Genomic DNA, 23646 nt, shown 5'->3' with positions numbered 1-23646 from the left:
GAGAGGCCGTTTTTTGACATTAACAAGGGCGCCTACGCGGTGAAAATAAGAACTGGGTTAAAAAAAATTCACGCTTTTGCGACTGTTGGGATAAAATGAGGCCACAAGTCGTCATTTTAACGACTGAAATAAAAACAAATCACACATACGCTGTCATAATAAATGCGATTTTCCCATTCCTAATCCCGATCAGATCCAGATCAAGCTTGCACACTGCATTAAATGTCCCCGGAAATCAATATTTTAGATGATGAATTAGCGTGATGCTGCGTTTAAGTGTACGGTGGCCTCCAGTCAGGCGCATTTAAAGCCAATCAGAGGCGGTCGTTTGATTGGTTGATTGATTAAACCCACTCACGCCCTTCTCTACTACCTCTTTGCCACTTGTGCCAATAGGAGGCGTGGGTGCGCCAGACTGCGCTGCTGACGAAATTTATAAAGCGCGCTAACCACATCCCGTTTCCACATTCCGCATGATCGGCGAAATTAAGAGCCCAAGATCTGAATATTTTGACGGACATGACTCACCCGGATCAACATTCTCTTGATATCCTGATGTCTCCACTTCCGGAACGACTTAGATGACTAGACGGCGTTACCATGTGGGTAACGGGCCTAAGTCGTGACCCACTTATAGTTACGTTTTTATTTACCTTTTTCTTTTAATTTCATCTTTTTAAACATATGGGCTGCACGGTGGACGAGTGGTTAGCGCACAGACCCCACAGCTAGGAGACCTGAGTTCGATTCCACCCCTCGGCCTTGAGAAAATATACGATAATAATAAAAATGGCGGCTGCACAGCGGGCTAGTGGTTAGCATGCAGAGGCCACACAGCTAGGAGACCTGTGTTCAATTCCACCCCTCGGACTTGAGAAAATATACGATAATAATAAAAATTGCGGCTGCACAGTGGGCTAGTGGTTAGCATGCAGAGGCCACACAGCTAGGAGACCCGTGTTCAATTCCTGTTTGCATGTTTTCCCCCATACATGCGTGGGTGTAGGATGTAAAAATGTTGATATTTTGTTTAAATCTGGGCTGCATGGCGGTCGAGTGGTTTGCACGCAGACGTCACAGCTATGAGACCTGGGTTCAATTCCACCTGTGTGGAGTTTGCATGTTCTTCCCGTGAATGCGTGGGTTTTCTCCGGGTACTCCGGTTTCCTCCCACATTTTAAAAACATGCTAGGTTAATTAGCGACTTCAAATTGTTCATAGGTATGAATGTGAGTGTGAATGGTTGTTTGACTATATGTGCCCTGTGATTGGCTGGCGACCGCAATTGTATTCACTTTGCTTTATTGCAAATCCAATAGTATTCCGTTTAATGTCCAATATGACACTTTTCCAACAGTGTTTACTCTAAAAACTTGGAATATATGCGCTGTTTTTAGCCTCATACTACAGTGAACGGACAGGGAGAGTTGGCATTTGAATCACTACCTGAACTGTTAAGTGTGTTTTTTAATGATTTTAACAAAGAGGAAGAAATGACATATTAGTTATGTTTGGTCTTCTTGGCTTGTCGAACCGGAGCACATTCCGATGTCCGCTCTTGACAGTTAGTTCGGGAATGGTATTCCTACCATTTGGCCTGAAGCGGACTAACCCCTCATGTTAGTCTGACAGGTAAATGACAGCCGGTGTGCGGTCTGTGTTTTGACGACACTGTGGACTCCTGCGACCTTCTCAGACAGCCACTCGCAGTAAAACCGAGAAGAAAGGTCTTAAACCGAAAAAAAAAAAAACGGGAAGAAAAAGAAACAGTCGAGATCCGGAAATGTAACCTGCAGATTTGTTAACCCGACATTTTTTTTTTTTTTTTTAGGTGTTTTAGCCCTGCCATTTATCAACGAGGACCATGAACATTTGCATCACAGTGCCTTTTCCACTTGCCCACCTCGCGGTTAACAGATGAACTATTGCAGGACGGAGATTAAACAGTAACCCAAAGTACCGCAGCCCGTTGTGAATGGTGGCCCGACAGACATTTTATCAGTAAACCAATTAACATGATTTATGGCTTGGAGGGGGGTGGTGGGGGTGGGGTTACCGTGGGACTGGGCCGCAAAAAAAGGGGGGGGGGTGGGGCTGGTCCTAGCGGCTCGCTTGTTAAAGCGAGATGATATCACAGGACCTCTATTCCGCTTTGCTGGCATGCAGTCAGCATGCATTTGTAAATGCGGCTACCGTGCGCACGGCGGGTCACAGGTTCAAAACCCTGCCTGAACACTTGAAGAGTAAGGAGCTGTGAAGTCCTGACCCCCCCACCCACTCCCTAAACAACAGCACCACTTCTTATCAGGCTACTCCCACCCAAGCGTTCTTTTTAATCAATATTCTACGAAAAAAAAGCGACTTTTTTATGATGTTTATGAGCAACAAACGTCATCTTCCTTTCTTGTTTGTTTCACTTACAGATTGGAACTTCCGGGTTGTCATGACATCATGAAGGGAAAAAACCTCATGGACATGGATCCGCTCCGAGCTAAACAAGACTGCACCAGCTTTGGAAGGTACAAAAAAAAATAAGCAGGCTTCGCTACACATCTTAAAATTAATTTTTGCAACCCACAAACACACAGTTATAACATATGTCTTTGACTGCATGAGTACAGTATGTATGCATTACATAAAACGATTCAAAATGCATAGAAATGATAAATAGCACTTTTGGGGGAATATTGGTCATTAGCCACGATCCTTATGACCCTTGAACTTGAACCATCGGACTTCAGAAACAGTTTTTTGCCCATGTTCATGTTGCTAAGACTGTGAAATCTCCGACAAAGCTTGTGTAGCAGGGGGCGGCATCTTTCACTGGTGGGCGGGGCCTCCAGCTTGTGCTCACTGTGATGTCACAAGGAGTCGGTGTTGGAAAAAAACTTGTTCTCGCTTTCTTTTCTGTCATGCCGGTTGCCTGATTATGTCATAAACGAGCAACGTAATGTTGTCTATTACATTTTGTAAGCTTGCTAGTAGGATGCTAACAAGGAAGGACGTTTTATGAATACTACACATTACTACACATACACATAAAATGGGTTCTTCCCAGTAGGGATTACTATAAACACTTTAAAAGTGTCTAAATTCCTGCATAAAGGCTACATTTTGGACACTAAAATAGTATAACGTGGCCTTTTAGGTGTCATGACCCCCTATAAACTAAGTTTGGGAATCATAAAAAATCTCAATGTGCATAAAACCTGAGTCATGGTTTCACGTCAGCACACATTCAAAGTCTGGCTTGTGTGGAATTTTGTCCTTTCCTGTGACTTCACATGCACTGTTTGCTCGGGAGAGATTTACTGCTTCCCAAAAATGTGTTAATTGGGATAGCTCTTGCCCTTTTCACCGGGTGGGGGGGGGGGTTCCAGTTCAGGAAGCACCTGTATTCTTTGTATGTTGCAATACAGTACATGCACATCTATTGTACATGTGATTCTTTAAGTAAGGTTTTAGCCTAAACTAAAACTAACACATCCATTTGATGTCTATTACCAAAATGATGAACTGCTTTATTGTTTTATTTTCTTAATGGAAAACTGCAGATTCGCTACGATTGGATTTGCAGCAGCGGCAAACCAATTAAAACCAATGTTGTGTTTTTTACCTGCCTAATAATGCGCCATTGCGATAAACAAAGCAATGATAAAATTGAACCTGGTGTGTTCGCCACCTGCTTGTTTTTTATTACGCCAATGGCGTTCCATCACCAGGTTCTTATTCCCTCGGATAGATCAGCGCCGATAATTAATCACGGTCGACCGACTCTGTGATGAATGTTTACGCAGTCCTTAAAAGGGTGCTGCGGGTTCCGCCGCTAGCGGCGGCTTGTTTACCATTTTGTCACCATTACGAGCGGAGTTTAGTTTGCTAACCTTTACGACGACGGGCTTAGAGATCGACTTCGCTGCAGACACGTGTACGTGAATTTGTATTGATTGCAGCAATGTAGCCGGAAAGCGTGCGCATGTCAGCGATTTAAAAAATTTGCTAACAGACGGATATATTAAAATAGGCAATTAGATTAAAGAAATGTGAAAACCTTATCATGCGTTTCACATTGGTGCGCTTGTATTTATTCCGAGTGTGTATGTTACTTATATATGATGACTAGCTTGTTCCATGAAAAGCTATTTGTTGTCCATTAATACTCACATTTTTGCATGCATTACTATATTTTATATAGTTGTGTACTCACCTAGTTGTAAAAAAAAGCCCTTAAAATTGTGGTAAAAAAGAAAGTTTAAATATATATCTTTTTTTTTCACTGTTTTGATCTATAAATGTAGTTATAATGTTGTATTATTGTGTTAAACGATGCAAAAGTTTCAGATAATGAGGTTTACCCATTTGGAAGTGATTCCCGAAAAGTTTGGAATGGCTCTGAACGCTCGGTTTCAGAAGGTTTTTTCCAACACTGGCTCCCTGTGATGTCACAAGGAGCCAGTTTTCCTTATATGGGCATGTGCTTTAAGACTGCCCCTTTCCCACAGCTCTGCTTCGCTCTGTTTACGGTTGCTTGCTATGACACTTCCAGGCTCCCTAGGAAATCTTCTTTTGAGACAAGCTCAAGCAGAAGTGGTTGGAGTTGGTGATTCCCAGCAAGAAAAAAATATTACGACCTAAAAAAGAACGGTATCGTACAACGCAAATAACGTCTCTGGGCACTCGGTATGATGGAGTCCGATTTGAGCTACCGTGATATAGCTAGATTTGTTCTTCCTGTATGCGTCCCTCCCTTTCATCCATGCTATTGTCTTCCCCCTCAGAAAACGGGAGTGATGAACACTTTCCGACTCAATCCTTGAGCAAAGGGCCGCGCTGACAGGGATTATTATTTATTTGTCACGGTGGATGTAATAAGCTGTAGATACAGGATGGAAGGCCTGTGATTTATTGCTCTGTCTAATGCCGCTAGCAGGACGAGGCGCTCTAGCGTTGCAGGATGAATACCGCACTGTCAGTTGTGTCCATCCGTCACCATCACCTTCAGCCGCCGCCTCCTTCTCGCCCCGCATCCACCCTTCCTCCCTTATCTCATGCCACAATACATAAACAATCTTTCATTATTGGGATACATTCCTCTCCATATTAGATGTCCGCGTGGATGGCGAGGATTCAGGTTTATGGCTTTTGGAACAGGAAGGGAATTGTCACCGTTTCGCCATTCCTTCCGTAAACAATTGTTTACATAAGAGGTTGTAAGACTGTGTTGGGAAACGAAAGTAAAAGTAAAATAAATAAGACGCTTTTAGCACCTTGATGGCTAGCTTCCATGCTAATCATTAGTAGGCGTGTAATGCTACATGTATTTCTATGTGTTTAAAAATATGCATAAATAAGCAAATTTTTACGTGTTTATGTGTGAATGAGAGGGACCCAAGTGGAAGAGTGAGGTTACAGGGAGAAGAGATAAAGGTAGAGAATTTCAGGTATTTGAGGTCAACAGACTCAGTGACAGTGCCACTGAGGAAAAGACAGGAAGCAGAACTGGAGGTAGCAGAGATGAGGATGCTGGTTCTCATTCTCATTGGGAGTGACCAGGATGGATAGGATCAGGAAGGAGTACATCAGAGGGACATTACATGTTAGCCGGAGGTAGCAGAGATGAGGATGCTGAGGTTCTCATTCTCATTGGGAGTGACCAGGATGGATAGGATCAGGAAGGAGTACATCAGAGGGACATTACATGTTAGCCGGAGGTAGCAGAGATGAGGATGCTGAGGTTCTCATTGGGAGTGACCAGGATGGATAGGATCAGGAACGAGTACATCAGAGGAACATTACATGTTAGAGGCCTTGGAGACAAAGTCCTTTAGGCCAGATTGAGATGGTTGGGAGATAGTAAATATATTGGTAGAAGGATGCTGCCAGGTAGGAAGCGTAGAGAAGGACACGAGTGTTGTTGGTGTGAGAGACACAGATGTTGAATGGAAGTCATTGATTTGTTGCGGCGACCCCTGAAGGGGAAAAACCCAAAAAGAAAGAAGATTGTAGCTAGCAAGCTAACAAACTAGTGAGCTAACCAGTTAGCTTCAAATTTATTTTTTCTCGCCAAAAACTTACCACTTCCACACGGAATGGGAGGATAACTTTGTCCAACATGCCATAACTAAGTACATAACTTCATGCAGTGCTAAGGTAAAGTAATGTAAGGTAATGTTTCAATGTTTTGCGTCATTACCGCCACACAGTGACCAAAATACTACATATTACAAATATATCACAAAAATACTGTGACTGCGAAAGCTTTGTTTCCTCTTGTTTTTAGTCTAGTCCTGGGACAATGGAACAGAGACTGCTTCTAAGACTTCAGTGATCTAGTAGGAGTGTGCAAAGTCCAAAGTCCATCCCATACATTATGCTGGAGCCTATCCCAGCTGTCTTCCGGCTTGAGGTGGCGTACACCCTGGACTGGTTGCCAGCCAATCACAGGATGTGTAAAGTAGCTCATTTAGGCGTTCGAATCCTAAAAGTATTTAAAGACAGGGGCGTCAATAAGTAATAATACGAAAAGGGGTTTGACACCCCCGAGGACCGTGTCCCCAAAAGTCCCAGCCTCAGTTTTCCTTATATCGGAAGTGACTGTGCAAACAGCAACTCCCACTCGAGGCTTTCTGTTGAAAAGCAGGCTACTTTGCAAACACTTTAGCTTGTGTGTCAAACGCCGCCGACGTGTGAGAGCGTGCGGCGACAGCTCTTAATTAATTTGAGGGATTGCCTTTTGTGTGCAGGTAAAATGACTTGAACAGGAGCTGATTTTGTCGCTGTGACACAGGAAGAGCAATCTGGAAACGCCATTCCCGGGAAGACATATTTTCATCCTCTTTTTCCGTCACCTCAAACCTTCAGTCATCATTTAGCACCACCCAGACCGGTATCCATCTTATTCAAAACCCCTTCCCTGCGGATTGTTATTTATGAACTTTTGTTTTTTCTCCGGCATCATCACCGATATTACACTTAATAGCGATCATTTGTTATTCTGTGCCGTTTTCCGATGCTCGAGCCCGGGAGCAGCGGAGTGAGAATACTCATTTGGAGGTTGAGGAAAGCCTTGACGGTGCCCATTTATAACCGGATCATTGCCAAATGTCCAGCCTATTAATAACCCCCCATCACAGTCTAATTAGTGCTCCCTAATGTTAATGACTCTTTTTTTTTTTTTTTTACTCTCTCGGAAAAGATCACTGGTGCGTTTTTCTTGTGCTTATCTGTTTTTGAATGGCGCTGATCACAAGTGGATCACGGGTGGGTCGCAAGTTAAAAATAATTTGGTGTTTTATGTTAAAAACATTTTATTTTGAAAGGCACAGCAGTTTTGTCATGTTTGGGTCGGTTGAAAGGAATTCTGGAACTCTGGAATGTGATCATCCTAGTCTTCTCCTGGTCGACAAAGACAAAAGTTTTCCTCTTTCCGGATGGAATCTTTCCGAATGACTTTTCCGAAAACAATAATATACATGGTAAGGAATATTCCAATCTCTGGTTTACATGCGCCGCTAAAATCAAACAAAATAGTCAGTGGGGCATGCCCAGTAAAACGTAAACATCAACATCACGTGATTCCGGCTTCCTCGAGTTTTTCTTTCACTTGTTGGAATAACTCCGTATTGACAGTTTTTTTGACAGTTTGGATCAAAAATAAACTTTCCGCAACAGTCTGAAGAAGAACATCTCGAGTTGCGTATAACGTCATATCTGGGCATGCCCTGAAAGAACGCACCCGGGATAAATTTAAACAGGAAAAGATCAAATTCAATCTTGCTAATATTTTATAATTCAACTCAGAATATGTTTTATATAGAATATATATTTTCTTATTATAGTATATAAGGGTTCAGTGCAAAAGAAATGGAACATGCTATTGATTTGTACAATTTTATGTAAAATGAATGTAAAAAAAAAATTGATGATGCAGATTCTTCAAATGTTCTGTGAAGTATTCCAGACACACACACACATCGTACAATCAGATTTATGCAACACTTAGATAAGACTCATGGAAAAAATGCATTGCTCTCACTTACACCAGCTTAACTTTCACTTTCCAGGCACACAGGCTTAAGTTTCACTTCATAGAGAAGTGTTTGAGTCCAGCGCTGTCCCTAAATATATCGGTCTCAGAGCTAGAACTGAAAAGTCAACTTTTGTGAGCTTATTTCTATTGGCCGGTCTTAACATGATGATTTGATTTGCAGCTCATTAAGCCGTAATTCCGGATATATTCCATACTCTTTATGAGCTTAGCCGGAATGGTTCACGTTGCCGCTTCAGCTTCACCTCATTCCCAACTGCAGTGGTCTGGGGAAATGACCGGCTTTTCTTTTTTTTCCTTGCCTGTGCAATACAAAATACTCTGCGTCAGGGACCCCCCCCACTACGCCCCCGCCCCTTACCCCAGTCAGCAGAACGGTGGAGATGCAAATGGGAGGTGAAAAAGCTCCCCGGTGGCATTGGTGCGGGAGGGGGGGGAGTCGGGCTCTCTCTCGGATGTGATTGCCGCCGCCAGGATGAAGTCGGCGTTGACAAAGTGCGCCCATTGATGGATGGACAAAGCCGGGAACTGGATGTGAGAATGGATGGGGCCAAGGCTAGGAACTTAACACAGACAAACAAAATGAAAGACAGAGAGGAATTACCTGCTAAAGCATTCCGGCAGGACAAATCCCACAGCAATTTTCTTACTCGCTAGCGGAGCACAGGTGGATTCTACCAGCGTCCAGCAGTCGGCGGCGGTTCTTCGTGATTCTTTGGTTTTCTAATCAAAACTGAGCCATCCTGTGGCTTGTTTAGTATTAGACCCCAAAAAGTCAAGGCCGGGAACTAACGCAAAACTGACTTCGAGAACTATCACCACCGTTCAGTCCTTCTACCAGTGGAGTTAAAGAACGGGGGTGGGCGCTCCGAGATTAAGACTAATGCCGTCTGCCCCCATGAACTCACCATTAGAACTCCTCTCATTAATCACAGTCTCGGAGATGGAAGCAATTTAAAGCCGCCACACGGTCGTATCCCGTCCCGAGCACAGTGCAGGGCGGCAACCCCTGTCACCACCGAGGGCCTCCTGCATATTTTCTCTCAATGACTACCCCTTCATTAAGCTTTTACTTGAGCCCCCTTTATCCTCACTTCCACCCTTTGGCTCAGGAACACATTGTCGGTCAGGGGGAAATACAACTTTTGGGTATTTTGAACTGTACTTCCATTTCCGAACTTGGTGAGGGACCAACAAAACCAGTATGTTTTAGTGTTTCGGGTTTTCCCATGGATGGATGTCGGCGATCTATCCGAGAATTGAACCATCTGCATGTACCACCATATCACCAGCCAGGGGGTCGGCAACCTTTACTTTCAAAACAGCCATTTTTCACCCCCCTCGGTCATTAAAGAAAATAGTCTGGAGACGCAAAACATATTAGAAACATTTACAAATTTGAATCTTTGAATACAACAAATAGAACCAATGCTAACTATCTATGCTAATGCTAACAATCATAGTATCATCTTGGGTAAAACTACAACGAATCATGAGTCTTTCACAATTTTGATTGACTGCTAGATTTGGAGGGAATTTAGGGGTACCAAAGTAGTTCAGAAGAGGATAAAAGCTGATTGAGTAGTTTTTCGGGTTTTGCTAATATTGAAGATAAATGTACAAAAATTTACCTGGTATGTTTACTCTGATGCCAACAAGTTCCTATGCTACTGTTTTTTTTTCTTAATATATTGAATTTCTAGCTCTGGGATATCTGACACAGCAAGTATTCTTATTTTTCCATGGTTTTTCATCGATCAATAAGTCTCTTGCTAATCGGGCAACGGCCATGAAACATTTTCGAACACGAACCATCGTGCGCACAATGACATGCACAGGCATAAAATTAAACACGCACAGATTTCACCATCAATGAAATGGGGTCGCCCGTTCGAACCCAACCCATCGTGCGAAGAACTGGACTGCAGGGATCGACTTTGTAAAATATTTTTCAGATCGTGTTTAATGCTTTCTTCCTGTCGCTCACATATATCAGTCACTTGGACAATAACGCATCGTATTTAAGTACGGTAATGCGGTATGTGCTCCGTTGTAAACCAAGGTACCACCCGTGTCTGCATAGCCATTAACACATGTAACCAGAGCCCACATTGCTGGGTTGAGACACCCAATAAATGCCCCAGACCCCCGTCCTCGTTAGTTCCGTCCAGCCTCTGGGGACCCAGTCAGTTTCTTGGCGGGAGTCAATGTATTCTGTAAACACCACCAGGCAAACCCGCATGAATCTCTCATAAATCTTGTGGTGTAGTGGAATAATTTCCTTGAGCTGACCTTGGCGAGGTTGTCGGATGGGAAGCCTGGGTGGCGAGAAGCAGGCGGGGGGGGGGCTGGGAGGGGAAAAAAAAGTGTCATATGATCTATGGGCGAAGGGACCAAGGTTCACCATGAATCAGAGCGGTGTGCTATGAAGATTTTCCAACATCTAACTGTCTCGTGGCTTGAACTCGTTATTCAGCTCCTGTCGCGCTTGACCTATTAACTTTGGAGTCGCTGAGAATGAAAAACATCAAACGCAGCATAATGTCTCGTTTTGTTTGAGTCAAAGTATCGAATTAATTAATTAGAAATGTAGAGAGCGGCTGACAGCAGCTCCTGTGTCGATGTTCACTGCATGTTAATAAAGCTTCTTTTCTTAACCACAAACATTAGAGTACTATTCAACACTCGAGGTGTCAATAACATTACATTGATGAGACAACAGCCACCAGGAAGTACGCTGTCAAGTCTTTCTAATCTTATTTCCATCTAAGGCTACTGCACGGTATGATGCACAATTCAGATTTTTTTGGGGTTGAAATCCAATATTATGTGGTCGTTCATATTACCAAACAAATGTGAATGTGTTAATATGAACGCAAAGCGGCCGGAAATTGACGTGCATGCGCAAAAGCGCGACATCATCGCAAATTTACATGTTTACGGAAGCGGTTGCATCAGTCAGTACCTTTTATTCAAGTCCAACTTTTGGTGACTATAATATAATAATACATTAGAGTACTGTTCAACACTTGTCTCGAGGTATCAATAACATTACATTGATGAGACAACAACCACCAGGAAGTACGCTGTCAATGCTAACATATAATCTTATTTCCATCTAACGTCATTCGCATTTAACGTGTTTACGGATGCGGTTGCATCAGTCAGTACCTTTTATTCAAGTCACTACAATACAATAATACATTTAAAGGTGACTATAGGGGTGTTATTTCATGTCTACAGTGCTCCAATAATGGTAAAAACCATTGGAAACCATAATTATTAATATTGAATTTTACTTCATGGAAATTCACATATCACGGTAGGGTATAAAAACAAGGGAAAACTGTATATTTTGAAATAATTATTTGTCGGTATTGTTGTGATTTAGTGATGATGAAATGAGTCTTGGATCATGTTTGGTCTTTTTTTGATGATTTAATCCTGCGTATTGAAATAATGGACACAACATGAAGTGTAATTGCATCCTGGAAAATGATTGGTAGTGGAAGTCGCTATTGATGTGCTGTTTTCAAACCGTGCACACAATTTACATCGACGGAGCGCATGGACTCTGGAAATATAATAACAATTGTTACCTTTTGTGTCCAATGATTTGATCGATTCGCCTTCTGTTGTACTGCTAACACATATAACAACAATAAGAATAGTGTCCTAGCATCGTGGTTGTTATCATTGACATGAATGTTTTTTTGAGTGCAAGGTTTTATTTTTTTAATGTTTACACGTATCCGTTTTTTACAGATACAGCGCAAATTCGGAAGGTCGGCAACAATTTTTTTCTGTTTTTGTTATGAACCGTTTGTTAGGAGCTAAACTTACAAAAACAAGCAAATAATTATTTCCCTGACTGTATGGACCTATCTTGCAGAGTCAGGGAACGCATATCCCCCCCCCCCCCCCCCATGCTTATCAACAGGCCGCGAAGCAATCAATGAGGATAATCTATCCGGAAGCCTGTCGATATGGTAATGACGCTGTCTCATCGTTATTGCCGTGCGGCCATAAATCACCGGCCTCACCAGAATGCTTTGCAGCTGTTACAATAATCCACCTTTATTGTGTGGCGGAATAAAGTGTTGCCCCCCCACCCCCCTTTTTTTTGTGATTAATGCCTCCGCATTGTGCCGCACCGTGCACTGATTGTTTTCAAATTCTCTGCAAAAGCTTACAAAGGAAGTCAATGGGCTCGAACAGAAAGGTAGACCGCGGCGCCATCACTCACTCGCTCCCATGTATCGACAGCTTGAGAATTCCCATTTTGCATGAACGCAACAATGCTGGAATGAAGGAGCCTGTTTAGATTGTGACCAATTGCAACACATTATTCTTGAATCATTAATACTAACATTAGATATTAAAACAAATTAAGAGGATACAAACCAAAACCGAGCCCGGAAGTTGAGTTGAGTTTAGTTTATCTGTGGCATCATGGACGACACCCGGGATTTGTTTTTTTGTACCAATTCGTAGCCTAGGATTTTCCTTACGGACTTTGCACCAAAGAATTCCACTCTAACGTTGCTGGCTAATGTCCAGGTATCCAATCAAAACCAAGAGCTTCAGGACTCTAAAGACTTCCTAAGACTAAAGACTTTGACTTGTTTAAGGTAGGGCTGAACTTCATAGTTTTTTTGGATCCACCTTGATAGACCCTGGAGAGATTACGTCTCACGTCTCTGGCCTGGGGTCACCTTGGTGTCCTCCCAGTGGAACTGGAATGGGTGTCGAGATTTCCCTACTGAGACTGCTGCCCCCATGACCTTAGCTCGGATAAGCAGAAGACAATGGATGGATGTATTGACCTGAGTATTGAACTGTCATATAAAGTATTTGGGGTACTCCATCCATCCTACTACAGGTGGCCCCCAAATGATGTATCCCCACACCCAGTCTAGCCATGAGATCGTTTATGTCCAGGTTATGTCCAAGATCTGGAGCCCCCAAACCCCAAAGTCCACACCCAGTCTAGCCAGGAGATCGTTTATGTCCAGGTTATGTCCAAGACCTGGTGCCCCAAAACCCCAAAGTCATGGATCTTAGTAAGAATGTAAGTACAAGTACACTTGGATGTAAATACCCGGAACATTGAGTGATGTTAAGTACTGACCCAATTCTAGGACAGAGTATTACCCTAAGGAACAGTCTTTTCCGTGCATCCCATCCATTTTCTTCTGCTTATCCGGGTCCAGGTCACAGTGACAGGAGTCTTGGTAGCTCAGACTTCCCGGTCTCCAACCAATTGTAAGATACGTATAACCCCTCCAATGGGTTCTAGGTCTACCCTGCGGCCACACAAGGGTGGCATCCAGACTAGATACCCAAGCCACCTTTACTCAGAGTTCCTCTGGAATGATCAAGCTCGCAACCCTGAAGGGTCTTTCAAAGAATATTCTTCCAACATCTAGAAGACGAGTCATTCAGGTCAATCGGATAATTTGTTTTGTCAGACTACGAAGCTAAAAATCAATCGTTTTCGACTTAGATTTCCCGACCCTGCGACGTCTCGGATAGCTCCTCTTGGCCTCCTCTCTCAGGGAGGCAGGAAGGATCTGCAGTCGCATTCCGCAACAGAGCCCGGAACAGACAATCAAAGCCGATAGCGCCCATCCAACACGAGTTGCGAGCGGCGGGCCGGATGGAAGTAATTTATCCAACCAATCATCCCAATACATGAAGTGTTGGATGCTGGAAAATGTGACGCTTGTTTCCTCCCATATGAATCACTCAGGATGCTCGCTGGGATGCAAAGTGGATTGTTCTGTGTCCTGATAACAATTTAAATCCTGTTATGGATAATGCTCGGTAAAGCCCCCTGCTGGAAATTGAACATGACACTCAAGCGATTTATTATCCTGGTGTTCTTAACCTTGGCTGTGGGATTGTTTGTGGAAGCATATCCTTGTGATCCTGTGGAAAGTACGCTCTTGATGAAAGAGTGCATATAAACATCAAGTGGCAGAAATGGAAACAGGAGTGATGGATGCCTAAAGACTTGACAAAAAACTGTATTTACCCTGAGACAATTGGAAGAAAGGATTAATTAAATGCACAATTCTCTCCAAGGGAAAGTCTCAAACCTGATTTGAAAAGGCTATCTCATAAATCACTCAAGTGGAAGGGGGGTTCTCGACCTAACAAAGCCTGTAATCATGTTCGGCACGTCACTTTCTTAACGTCACGTATGACTTACAGTTTGGGAATAACAAACAGTCCCTCATGACCCCCCCCCACCCCCCCGTCTTGGCTTGCTTGTGTCCAGCTGCTTTTACAAGACCAGCTGCAACAAAAAAAAAACAGGGAAAAACCACAATAAATAGGCAACATCCTCATTGTAGTGGGAGGCTTTCCCTTCCCCCTAGTGCGGGGCTTGACAACTCGGCCGGCCTTTGGTCTGATTTAAGATCCTGGCCCGCTGATGACCCCTCTCTGTCTTTGGCTCCAGTTTAGCTTGACTTTGGGAAACGCTTGCTCACTCCCTCCACCGCTCATTAATCTGCCGAACATTGGAAGCAGCTGAGCAGTCTTGTGTGGAATACTTTAATGCCCAGCTTTTACTCGTGTGTGTGTGTGCTTTGTTTTACAAGGCCGCCGCTCCGTGTCACCGCCGCATTATTTTTTTTTTTTTCTTCTTCATAGATTGTGTATAGATGATAGCCGGTAAGAGTTTTCACGGCCTCGCCATGCAGCGCCGTATCTCGTTTCCTGTCCAGAGCTGCCAACGCTTAACAATCCCGACTTTCCTGCTCTTGACTTTTTGGCTTTGAACTGCTTGTTGAGTGTTGATTTGTTCTAAGGAGGAACATCACGACTTTTAAGATGGAAATCGGGCCCTTGACAATATCGATTCGACTTTGACACCAATGACTTGGAATTAACTTTAATTAATGATCTAATCATGATTAATCAACATTTGAAATTGTGTAAAATTTTCCCATTTTTACTGTAATTTATTAACAAAAAGTTAAATTACAGCATAGGACTTTATATATGTATGGGCTGTCAAACGATTAAAAGATTTGATTGTGATTAATCACATTTTGTCCACAGTTAACCCACAATTAATCGCATTTAATCACAGATGGAAATAAGTTTTTATCTATAAAAAGGAGGGGAAATAAACGATTCGATGTACAACTACAACGATAATTACATCAAATTTTATGTGAAGGGATATCAATTTGGGAACTTTGGGCCATTATTAAAAAAAATACAGTCAGCAAGCATATTTTTGTATTGCTATTTTTCTTTATTATTAGCGTATTAGCTCTTAAACTCCACAAACGTTCAACAAATACAAACATGAGCAAGTGAGACCTCACAGTAACATGTTTTTGTGTGTATATATATATATAAATGATTACAATATTTGATTGTGATTAATCACATTTTGTTCACAGTTAACTCAAAATTAATCACATTTAATCACAGATGGAAATAAGTTTTTATCGATAATAATAAGTAGGGGAAATATCTTTGTGGTAAACGATTCGATGTACAACTACAACGATAATTACATCAAATTTTATGTGAAGGGATATCAGTTTGGGAACGTTGGGCCATTATTTAAAAAAATACAGTCAGCAAGCATATTTTTGTATTGCTATTTTTCTTTATTATTAGCATATTAGCTCTTAAACTCGCCCACAAACGTTCAGCAAATACAAACTATTGGTCACACTTTAAATGGGACCTACCATGCTCATTTTTTGACCCTTTGTATTGAGTTGTGGTCTCCTATAGAGCAGCTACACACAATAACCCGCACCTTTTAATAACCTTTTTAGATCTTCTAGAATCTGCACCTATTCCTGCTATATTTCTTTTGATTTGTGCTTCCTGGCAAAGCAGTCTGTTTTAATTTATTCCACCCATGGCCCGCCCTCGGGCATGCCCACTTCGCTGTGATTGGTTACACGCCCAAAGTGCTTCATAATTATAAACTTGAAACTTTGGCATTGTTTAACACGAGAATACAACATTATAACACCCGAAACGTCTTTCTCATTGGGATGGCTGTGTCTTCCAGCACACGATGCTAACGGTAAACCAGCGTCTTGTTGAGTCTTTGTAGCAAAATTGAGGGCGTCTGTGAATGACGCTGAAACAAGGCGTCATGTTAGCCCGCCTGATAAATATAGTTGTTCATGTTAGCTGCTACGATAGCAATATCGTAGCAGCTGTAGCTTGGTTAATATAAGCCAGTTATGTAAATAGAAGACTGTTCATGTATTTTTGAACACACAAACTTCCCAGCTCATCCACTGGTGACTCGTTTTTATTTTAATTACTTTTATGCAGTCTTAGCATACAGCAGTTAACTTCTTTTTACACTTGTGTGAAGACTATAAAACAGCAATGCGGGCGTCTATCGTTACATTCTTCAAAGCAACATCACACACCACTTATTCCATTTCATCTTCCATCCAGTCTCGTTATTCAGCGTGTAACTTCGATGAAAACGAAATACGTAATAATGAATGTTTAAGCTGCTGCTATTGTTGTCCCGCGACATTAGCCGATCAGTGGCCTTAGGGGGGGCGGTCAAGACACTCCGTCATGGTTTTGTTCTTCATTCTTCATGCATAATTAAAATAGTTAGATTACTTGTCATGTCGAAAATGAAAGTGCTGCAGGAAACGGGGCTACATGAAAATGTATTTTCTTTTCTCCGCCGCTGACAAGAAATCAATTAGAGCTGATGTATTGTTCCATGCTGGACAGCTCCAGAAGAGAGAGTGAGCATGGAGATTGGCTACAGCTGTTCTCATTGCTGCAGCCATATATTATATAGCCGCTATATATATATATATATATATATATATATATACATGTGTGTGTGTGATAGCTTCTTGTGCAAAAATGGCTGAAGGCCATCAGGCAGGTGAGCGGACTGTAAAAAGAATAACACTGTGGGATACAAACTGTTTGCAGAGATTTGTGGCGCTGAAGAGGCACTTTACTGCTGCGCTGCATATATTTTTTATGTCTTTTTTTTTTTTTTTTTCTTTCTTTCCCCTCACCCGCCTGACAACGACTTTCTGTCAGTGGTTATGATGAAGCTTTCTGGAGCTCATGTCATCTTCTGTGTGCGTGTCACACCGCCTCGCTGTGCTTGGATCTTATCATGAGCTTTATTGTTCAAAGCGTTACGGTTGAACAACAATAAGGGAAGTGATCGCAGCGGGTTGCTTCTACTCTTCCTGGCTCTACGTTGAGATGTTTGTGCAGTAGAATAAACATCATCACATTATTTAACATATTATTACTATTTTATTATAAATTGCTGTAAAATAAAGTAATCAAAGTGTTAAAAGCTAGCTGAGCTAGCTACTAGTTATGTTATCAGGCGGCTCTTTGTGATGTACGCGCTGTCCCGCTCGTGCTAATAAGACTTTTTTTCATTTGTATGCATTACAATTCAAAAGGCGGTCACGAGAAGCTTGCGATTGGAGCGCACCTCCACAAGCCCAGTGTGTACGCAGTACTGTGGGCACCTGCAGCCACAAAAACACAGCATGGATACACTCAATGTGTATACACATTGTGTAAACACTCTCCCAGTGAAATATACAAAGTAATGTCATCCAAAGTGCAGTCCGCGGGCCATTTGTGGACAGCACATTGTACAAAAAAAAAATTTCCCAAAAATTTGCCATTTTACCAGCAAAATGTACGAAAGAAACTAGCCATATTGACAACTTAGTAATGCAATTGTGACGTGATGTCAGCCATGTTATGTGACTGTATGTGTAGCTTAGTACAATGTGTGTACAGGGTGTAGTATGCCAAGCTATGTATGATTATCATCGGCTATGTATGACATTCATATTCATAAACTGCAGTCCCAGGGAGATATACAGTGGACATTACTATGTATGTTGTTTGATCTTAATAATAAATAAATATGCAAGCACAAATAACATAAAAACAGTTAAACCGGAAGCACCATATTGTTTAAAGCAGGAAAATATACCAAATATTTTTGTAGTGTTATATTTATATGTGTGTTATATGTACTGTATTTAGATCAAATGAAAAGTTATCGATATATGTAACAGAATAGAATAATAAAATATTTTATGATAGGCTTAATAAAAAATATGAAAAAGTCTTAAATATTTATTTAACTTTAAATATACCAAAAATAATTTACAATACAGAAATTAAAATTATTTAATTTTAGGAATTTAAATGTAGCAATTAACAAATAAATATATATATAAATATTTAATAATATCATATAATAATATTTTGTGTTACAAGAATAATTGGTAAAATTTTATTCATTATATATATATATTATTTTTTTATTATAAATATATACACCATTTGATTGTTTGCAATTATTCATTGTTTTAATGCAAAGTATCACAAAAAAGTATCACAAAATTGTATGCATTGCAGTCCCGTATATCTACAAAATGCTACAAAAATAACATACTTTTGGCTTAATCCAATATTATTTAATGTTGAGTTATTATTTGAATTATGTTGACCACGAGTTTACTATATATCTTTTCACCTTTGTTGGATAAAATGTTACATACATTTATATATAGGTATATAATATATAGATGAAATATGGACATAAACATGCGGCACCGAAGAGACTTTGACCTGCAAAATGAAATCACTCACTGGGAGTCAAATTAAAAATCTCTGGTGGATGACACATGAGGTGTCAGACATCAGATAAGTCAATGCAGAGTCCTGTGGAGGTCAGATAAGACTTTAATGACGATGCTGTCATAACACCCACACACCGGCCATAATACACACACACACACACACACACACACACACACACACAGAGTAAGAGTTCATGTTGATTTGAGGTTTTGTGTTTTTCTATTTGTAGCTTCATTCATTGGATGAAACATGGCGTCACATATTGTATATCAAAAGGCAGGGAGGGGGGGGTAATCTTTGCTCAAGGGCACGGATAACAGGCAGCTAGATATGTGGAGGAGATGGAGGGAGGTTTTGGAGGAGGAGGAGTGGGTGATGGTAGCATCTCATCCCTTTCTTGCCATCACGGCCGAGAAGATAGGGGCGAGATTTATGGCGCATGGCAGAATACAAACCAGCAGCTTGACCTGATCTCACATATGAAAAAGCCTCCTTCTTCTGCTTTTAATATCAACACCCCCCCACCCCCCACCCCCACCAGCACATCAGATATGACCGTAAACCGCTGAGGTTTTGTGCTTGTTCTGAAGGCTCCACCCACCGACCGGGTTCAAACCCCCCTCGTGACTCACACTGATAAAAGAGCATGGCTGAATCTGCGCTTCAACTCCTATGAATCTGATAACATAGCTAATATTTAGTATGTTTGTTTTTACAACATTAGCATCTCGCTGACCTCAAGTCAGTGATGAAAGTTTTTTTTTTCCATAGAGAAGGTTCCACAGAGAACAATAGTATTATTAATATTAAGTCATCTATAACCTTTTCCGCATCGCTGAACAAAGGTTGCGTGTCAGATATCTGGGATTGTTTTGTTTGGTCTTGCCCCACGTGACGTCATGTGACCTGCTGTGATTATTAACAGCGAAGTAAGATAATCATCCAGGCGCCTGCATGGTGTCATTTTGATGTCGGAAAGGAAGCCGACACATCTGCATCTTGCAGGTCATGGAGGTTTAATCCAAGTCATTCACCACTTTTTACCAAAGTTGAACCTCCATCGCGACCGGGTGTTTGGCTTTTTGGCTGCGCCGTTTGTGGACTTCTCCAAATCACCATTTGTGGGGAACTTGAAGGGGTCGCAATGTGTGCAACCTGTGTACCACGCATGAAATCAGACGCACAGCAAATGTATAGAAGTTGTAAGACCAACATCGGTTCTCATTGGGAGTGACCAGGATGGATAGGATCAGGAACGAGTACATCAGAGGGACATTACATGTTAGCCGGAGGTAGCAGAGATGAAGATGCTGAGGTTCTCATTGGGAGTGACCAGGATGGATAGGATCAGGAACAAATACATCAGACGGACATTACATGTTAGCCAGAGGTAGCAGAGATGAGGATGCTGAGGTTCTCATTGGGAGTGACCATGATGGATAGGATCACGAACGAGTACATCAGAGAGATATTACATGTTAAGAAGCCTTGGAGATAAAGTCCTTTAGGCCAGACTGAGATGTTTGGGAGAGATAGTGAATGTATTGGTAGAAGGATGCTGCCAGGTAGGAGACGTAGAGGAAGACCAAAGGAGGAGGTTTATGGATGTTGTTGGTGTGAGAGACACAGATGTTGAATGGAAGTCATTGATTTGTTGTGGCGACCCCTGAAGGGAAAAAACCCAAAGAGAAAGAAGATTGTAGCTAGCAAGCTAAAAAAAAACTAGTAAGCTAACCAGTTAGCTTCAAATTTATTTTTTCTAGCCAAAAACTCACCACTTCCACACGGAATGGGAGGATAACTTTTTTCCACTCTGTCACGACTAAGTACATGACTTCATGCAGTGCTAAGGTAAAGTAATGTAAGGTAATGTCTCAATGTTTTGTGTTTTACTGCCACACAGTGACCAAAATACTACATATTACAAATATATCATAAAAATACTGTGACTGCGAAAGCTTTGTTTCCTCTCGTTTTTAGTCTAGTCCTGGGACAATGTAAGAAAGACTGCTTGCAAGACTTCATTGATGTAGTAGGAGTGTGCAAAGTCCATCCATCCCATACAGTTTCGATGCCGCTTAGCCTCACTGGGGTGGCGTATGCTGGAGCCTATCCCAGCTGTCTTCGGACATGTTAGAGGCCTTGAAGATAAAGTCAGAGAGGCCAGACCAGACTATAAACGAGGGATTACTTGATAAGGCAATCAAAGGGTTCAAAGATTGCTGCAATTTGCATGGATCATAATAACGAAGTAAACCGGTTTCACTCTAATAAGGCCTTCGACTTTGTTGGAGTCTTTTTTGCTTTGGGGAAAAAAATCCATCACAAATCAAAGCTCATACCATTGCAGATCTGTAGAACCTTTGAGGTGGTCACATGGGTACACGCCCACCCCCGGGCGCTATACATACCTGCGAGGTTGACCTCCTGTTATTAACGACATACAGCGTGACAAACTGGCTCGGTCGCTAATAAATCTTGAAACATTTTGGCAATGACGCGTCTTTCATGTACAAGCCGTTTGTCACGCTGAACTTTGGATGCCCCCCCTCTGTTGCGGGGAAGCGTCATATTTTGCATAACTCTGTTAATTGACCTAAGATGCAGGTGAGAAGTGACTGAAGTCCAGTACACGGTCTAATATACAGTAGCCCTGAGAGAAAAACGTTACATGCACGGTGAGTTTGTGCTGTCAAATTCTGAAGTGTACTTTTTTTTTTTTACTTTTTTACCTTTGTCTCTCGAAATCAAACACATAAAATTGCAATGACGACAGGACTGTTGAAGCAAAAAACGTGATTTGTAGGAAAATTGGAGCCTGACAGTGTGGAAGTTACAGGTCTTCGTACATTTAAAGTGGAACCTTGGCCCCCCAAATATTTTTTGACTGAAAATAGCCATAATCAACCACAAAACGGTGACCATTTATGAATGAATTATTCAACTTATGAAGGAGTTTAAAATGGAGTGGGTAGACGGACAAAGAACCACAAAACCTACCACTTCCACACTGAATGGGAGGAGAACTTCTTATCACTCTCATGTCAGACATGATCAGTGTGACATAATCTACAATGAGTAAAAAAGTGAAACAGGTCAAATATTTTTGGACTGAAAATAGCCATAATCAACCACAATTATTAAATATTAATTAATGTATAAAATATAAATATTAGCAAGCTAGCAAGTTCACTTATTAACCTCCAATTTGTTTACTGTCTTAAGAAATTATTTCCTATTGAGTGGGTAGAAAGACAGAAACCCACAAGCTACCACTTCCACACTGAGTGTGAGGAGAACTTCTTATCTTATCGCTCATGTCAGACATGATCAGTGTGACATAATCAACAATGAGTAAATGTATAAATGGAAATGTATTAATGTATAAAACATACCGGTCATACACGGGTCTAATATACAGTAGCCCTGAGAGAAAAACGTTACATGCACGGTGACTTTGTGCTGTCAAATTCTGAAGTGTACTTTTTTTTTTTTTACTCAGGTTCCCTTTTAATAATAGTGGGCACCTGTGAGCAAAAATGTTAGGAGCGGCATTCTGACTGACACCCATGGCCCTGAGATATAGACCGTAGAACTGGGACAAACCGCAACCGCGGTGCGTATCAAGTTGCATGCCAGGAACTGTTGAACTTCTTCTCGTCAGGTCGCTTAGACTGACAGCAGTTAAAAAAAAAAAAAACGACTCAACGTCTGATTCACCAGAATCTCCTCCGGAGGGGGGGGGGGGGTATCCTTCCTCGGAGAAGTCGAGGGTGTGAACGCCCTGCTCACACAAAGGGTAGCCTCACTCCTTGGCAATGTTTATTTTCACTCATAACATCCACCACAATTGAAAGTGTGGGTCAAGGTGAGGCTAGGACACTTAGAAGGGAGGGGGGCCGCCTGAGGAACAACAAACAGATGTTCTTTGATGATAATTGCAGAGAAGGGAAAAGCAGCCTCGTAAAGCCATCACTTGTTGAGGCCGTCCCTCCTCCCGAGCCCCCCGCCCCCTGTGGTGGTATGTTGTTTGGCCCCAGGAGTAGGGCCAAGCCTGCCGGGGCCATTACCCGCCTTTCGCCTTCAGGTGACATCTGTCTACCCCTTTTCCTCATGGGGGGTGCTGGAGCCTATCCCAGCTGTCTTCGGTTTAAGAGGCGGGGTACACCCTGGACTAGTGGCCAGCCAATCACAGGGCACATATATACAAACAACCATTCACACTCACATTCATACCACTTACTGAGTCTTTTGAGTAGTTGGTTAATATTCTGCATCATACATTGGTAGTGTATTGTCTGTAGTACTGTAGCTATATATGCAGTATATGTATTTACATTCCAGCAGTCATTTTTATTCATTCATTCATTCATTTTCACGAGTTTCGTGGGGGTGCTGGAGCCTATCCCAGCTGTCTTCGGTTTAAGAGGCGGGGTACACCCTGGATTGGTGGCCAGCCAATCACAGGGCACATATAGACAAACAACCATTCACACTCACATTCATAGTATTTACTGAGTCTTTTGAGCTCGCATAGTAGTTGGTTAATATTCTGCATCATACATTGGTAGTGTATTGTCTGGTTGATGCGGCATAATACTCTTACTGTAGTACTGTAGCTATATATGCAGTATATGTATTTACATTCCAGCAGCCATTTTTATTCATTCATTTCATGAGTGTCGCGGGGGTGCTGGAGCCTATCCCAGCTGTCTTGGGGCGAAAGGCGGGGTACACCCTGGACTAGTGCTCAGCCAATCACAGGGCACATATAGACAAACAACCATTCACACTCACATTCATAGTACTTACTGAGTCTTTTAAGCTTGCATAGTTTGTGGACAATTTGGAGTCGCTAATTAACCTAGCATGTTTGGAATCGAACTTGGGTCTCTTATATGTAGCTGTGTGGCCCGCACGTAACCACACACAAAGTAAATTTCAAG

General features: G+C 41.9%; 1 long non-coding RNA gene across 1 annotated transcript in view; it reads left to right on the top strand.

Moving 5' to 3' along the window:
• The window catches only part of LOC131109877 (uncharacterized), a 127036-nt gene that overhangs the window by 42662 nt on the left and 60728 nt on the right, over positions 1 to 23646 (top strand). The window contains exon 2 of the long non-coding RNA XR_013625764.1: positions 2424 to 2519. This is a non-coding gene — a long non-coding RNA (uncharacterized LOC131109877). The remainder of the gene's footprint in view (positions 1 to 2423; positions 2520 to 23646) is intronic.

Source organism: Doryrhamphus excisus, unplaced genomic scaffold, assembly GCF_037039965.1.
Source record: "Doryrhamphus excisus strain RoL-2023G ecotype Guam unplaced genomic scaffold, RoL_Dexc_Guam_v1.1 HiC_scaffold_24, whole genome shotgun sequence".
Classification (NCBI taxonomy): Eukaryota; Metazoa; Chordata; class Actinopteri; order Syngnathiformes; family Syngnathidae; genus Doryrhamphus; species Doryrhamphus excisus.
Note: the sequence above shows the minus strand (reverse complement) of the source record. Positions and strands in the feature narration are given on the sequence as shown.